Raw genomic sequence first — 4,960 nt, forward strand, 5'->3', positions numbered from 1 at the left:
ACCATAGCTCGTGTGGGTTGGTGTCGGCGAATCCGTAACGAGGCGTGTTTTCGGTTGTGTAACGAGTACTTCCATTGAAGAATGTGTCCAGCACCAGAAGCTGCTTTGGTTGGGACATGTGTTACGTATGCCGAAACATCGGTCGCCGAAAAGAGTGCAGTTTTCCATGCCCAACTGAGAGTGGCGTAAACAGAGGGGTGGCCACCCCTTGACTTGGCGGAGGAGTATGAAGGAGATCTCGAAACGCTTGCGTGCTGTCGGTGGCACTCGCCTTCTAGGATGGGGACCGCGTGATCTTCACTGCGCCTGGCTGGAGACACTACAAGATATGGCTGCCAACCGATGTCAGTGGCGTTCTCGTTGTCAGTTTCGATCCAGATTGCCTGAGTGAATGTCTGGAGGTGTAGACACCTCCGAATAATTATGGTAAGCCAGCACTAAGTCCCTCCCCCTTCCACCTTTATAATTTTGTCTACAATAAGGCTTTCAAATAAGTCATGGTTGTACGGCAGGGAAGCATCGGTGTTGAACACTGATGTCATATTGTCGATGACGATGATGATGATGATGATACAATGATTTATCCAGGGAGGTCTCAAACATTTTCCTTCATTTCCATTTTGGGGCATGTGTTTTGTTTTTTGCCTTCACCAAGCTCCTCACTAGATCTAATGAATAAAATAGTCTCCAATCCTATGCTGATCAAATTCAGTGTTTTGATCCCGCTTGTAGTTTGTTGGGATAGCAAAAGACAGAGAGATAGTCTATGGAATAGGTAATCAGAGACGACAAACATGATTGCACAATAATAACAGTTTTACCAACGGAATGAGCATTCACTCAAACAACCTGCGAAAATTTAGGTAACACCGCAACTGGGAATAAGAGCGAACCGACCGCGTAGTAATTATGCAGTTATATCACTCGAAGTCCGACGCAGTGCTGTTATATGGCAGGATTGTGTGCCATGAACGAAAGCGGACCGTGGAACTCCTTATAATCTTCTGATTTCCCTAAATGCCAGTTAACCAAGGCCGATTACGTAACCATTCGACTCAGGTAACTCGTGACCAAACCCGTTTTACCGGGGTAGCGTCACCGAATAAGCTACTCTAAAAGACCACCCTAATCTTTCGGTTCACCTACAGCAGCCCTGATGACAACATTTTAATCTATTACACTGGCCATGGTTCACTTCACGCTATTGCTTTCCCAAGTGGAATGGTAAGTTTTGTTAATTTTTTCAGCCAATTTTATGATGCACCACTTTTTCAAAAGTAGGGAAAATTTTGAGCAGATTAAACAGGCTTAGAAAAACATATGTTGGTCCATTGTCATCCGCAGTTCCTCATGAAAGAGCGTTTATATCTACAACGGTCCTACATATCAATTAAAAATTTAAGAGGAGCGGCGAGCTTCGCATGTACGTCTCTCAAGTTTGGTAGGCCTTATATAGGTGCCTGTATTGAAAACGTCATATATATTTTGTTTTACCAAGCTTGAGTCGCTCGACTCGCATGTTTGCGCAGTCGATCCTTTCAGAGTGCCAAACATATGTGGAAACAACAAAACGTAACTGGTTATATACGTTCCCTCACGAGACGTGGATGGTATGAAGGAAGATACGGAGAACACGTCAGCCGAAGACTCCCTGACAAGACGACATACCTTTATTTATTTCTGATGACAATGCAACTCTTCGGTGGGATGTAGAGGTTTTGGTATTGTTGTATGAGAAGGTGGACTGTGATGGAATGCTGAGCGGCAGTGTAAAACTGTTTTGTCCTTATTGGAACTCAATAAACCGTTCGACCACCAGCGACCAACTAACAGCCTTATTTATCCGCAATATCTATCCGCACTTGGTCGGGATATGATGTCGCCCATTCTTTAATTAAGGGATCCATATCACTGGTGACTGGCTTCTCGAGGGAAAATATCCACATGAAAAGCCCATTTCTCGCGCTGATTCGCCTCCTCCTCAACTACGTGCAGTCTGTTTGCAGCGTACAAACATTTGGAACATTTTGATTCAATGGAAATCCACTTCCTTCTTTCGAAAAGCTATTAGAATTAAAAGTATCTTAATAGATTGACTAGTCTTACAGAACAGCATTTCAACCTGCTGCAATCCCGTATTCAAAGCTATATTCACCATAAAGAGGACTTCATCCACCTGAGGGCATTCATGTGGCTTTTGATCGTTGTGGTCATTTTTGTGGGAACAAACCTTTTTAAATCTATCACGGCGGATAGGATGTTGAAATGGGACACATGGTTAAAAGCGGCCGTGAAACGGTTAGTCGGAGTGATCTGAAAATCAGTCCTTCCAACTGGCCAATAATTTTTAATTTTGTGACAACAAACATATTCAATCTAACTTTGGTCCTTGCGTGCCTTTTCCAAAAGAGATTTACTGGCTGTCACCAGTATAGCTGACCAACACTACAGTGGACAGGATATTTCATTAAAGGAAAATACATTTAACAGGCTTTTTAGCTACAACTCACGGATGACTGAACAAAACTCATTCATGTTTTGTCCTTCAACTGACATTGGCGGACAGTATTCCCAAAAAAATTAATAGTCGTTCTGTTAGAACACCCATTTGATGTCTAGCTGCTTTTCCACCCAAACGAAACCCGAGGGCGGAGACACTGCGACGTCACTAAAGCTTGGACAGGAACAGTCAAAATGCTTAGAGTGAGATCCAACCGCGGGAATTTCGTTCCCCATTTTCATGCAATAATCGCCGAGGTATCTCAAGCCGACGAGAAGTTTCTTTGTTGTTTTGCGATAGCTCGACGCCCTGGAGTTCCACGATATCTTCATCTACATGTATTAAAACAAAATGTACAAAAAAATTGTGATCTACATGGATGCTTGCTAATCTGGCTCTATGTTTCATGATATTTTTCTTCCAGTTGTTGCAAGTAAGTAGCGTAAGACATTTTTGACTGTCTTTTGTGAAGATCCTGTGAAACAGCACCTAGATTATCCTCCACATATGGTCGAAAAACCTCACTGGGCAGTAAAACGGAACGATGTTCAAAGCCTAGTTAATTTTTGTTTCCTTCCTGATCATGTTGGGAGGTACTTCTTTCATCATATGCCGGACTGGCCCGAATGCATCCCTCTAAATGTCTCGTTTATAGGAGTGTTTGGCAAATTCCGTCCAGTTGGGGTTCCATAACTAATTAAGGTTGAGGGCAATTTGAAGACTGCGCCTATCTGATTGGCCAAAGCGAGCGTGTACACCGTGATGTTATTTGTAATCTTCTTGCAGCCCAACAATTTCTGTTAGTCGCAGTATCGGTTAGTCTGATAATCAACCTCATTATTTCACACTTTTTTGCGTTGATTTATTCAATCTGTTATTTGACCGCCTCAAAACTACAGTCTACGTTACAACATCAGCCAAAGAAGATGAACAATCCTGGTCTGATTTTTGTCGTGACGAGAAAATCGAAGTTTGCCTAGCGAGCGAATACTCGTATTCATGGATTACGGATTCGCACTTCGTGAGTTTTATCAAAACCGGAACAGGTAAACCTGTCAGTTGTGGATGGGTTATCAGCAGCCAGCAGTCGTCTACTTAATTCACTAAACTACGAATTTGTTTATTTGTATTGAGTTAGCCATACTCTCTTAGTTAGGGTGAATCTTTGAGTGACGGCCAGTTTCTTGGAGAGTCAGCTTGGCTTACATCGTGAAGGGCATAGTTCATCCCCTGGCGGGCACTGCACCCAGCAACAATTTCCTTCCATGTTACAACAATTTTTGTGACATTGGTGATCGATATTTTTTGGACATTTCAGTCCGTAAATTAATATTCACCGCCATCACTATCATCGCCATCACCACTGAATCCGCCACTGCAACCGCCAATTTTGTAGCCATGCAAGAAGTTTTATGGAACTTCAGCAATCACAGCCGTCCAGTGGCCCCAAATATGGTTGTCTGAAAAGTCTCACGAACCTCTTGATCAGGCCTCCCTCTGACTTTGCAGTGGGATGGGGAAGAGACAATCAAATGTCTGAGTTTTATCTGCGGATGGAATCCGCCTGATTCATTCAGTATCTTGTTGGCGACTCTGCGACGTAAGCTTTTGAATGGATGTTAGTAGACTTTTGTTCTCCTTGTCGATTCGGATCTCCTGAAAAATGTTTTAGGCTTTGGGTGAACCAGAACGATTGTTGTAGACCATCACTAAGTCCGTTGACATTGATACTTTTACTGTGAATAGGGATTCAAATACATTTTAAATAAACACATGGCTGACGATAATTGTGGTGGTAGTGATGATGGGGTTGTTGTTGGACCACGTCTCACTGTTGAAATGAAGCACAAAATAATGTGCCCCATTCAGTTGAATGGACATTCATTTCCGGTGTCACGCCATCGCCATTCGTGTCTTTCATTTTCCTTATTCTGCTTCATAACAAATAACCAACATTCAAAGATTGCCCAGCAGACGATACTTCGTTCAACACCTGTATCCAAAATTGCAAGCCAAGTGGGCTGGTCCATGTGTTGGGCATGTTCAGTTACTGGCTGCTGATAGGATTGTTGTTTTCCGTGCCCCCTCCCGATCGTCATAAATCTAGAGGTGGAAAGGACTTGACATAAAAAAAGGGAATTAAAGATTGTATGGAAAGTCTAAATAGTGTTGGTACTTTTTGCCTTCCAGAGTTGGGCCCACTTCACCCACCTATGCTTGACAAGAAACACTGAATGATGCGGTAACCTAGCTATATCAATGGCCTTCATGCCGTCAGTTTTTATCCAGATAGACTGACTGAATATGAGAGGTGCAAATATCTCGGCCTGAATATTATCCTTATGTATTTCTTCCTGTCCTGTTATCCTTACTTTTTGCATTACAAATAAATTGGTATGGGTGTACGGCAGTAGAGCACTAGTGTTCCCCATCGTTGTTACTATCGATGATAATGATGGT

Source organism: Opisthorchis viverrini, assembly GCF_000715545.1.
Source record: "Opisthorchis viverrini unplaced genomic scaffold opera_v5_54, whole genome shotgun sequence".
In the NCBI taxonomy this organism is placed as follows: Eukaryota; Metazoa; Platyhelminthes; class Trematoda; order Opisthorchiida; family Opisthorchiidae; genus Opisthorchis; species Opisthorchis viverrini.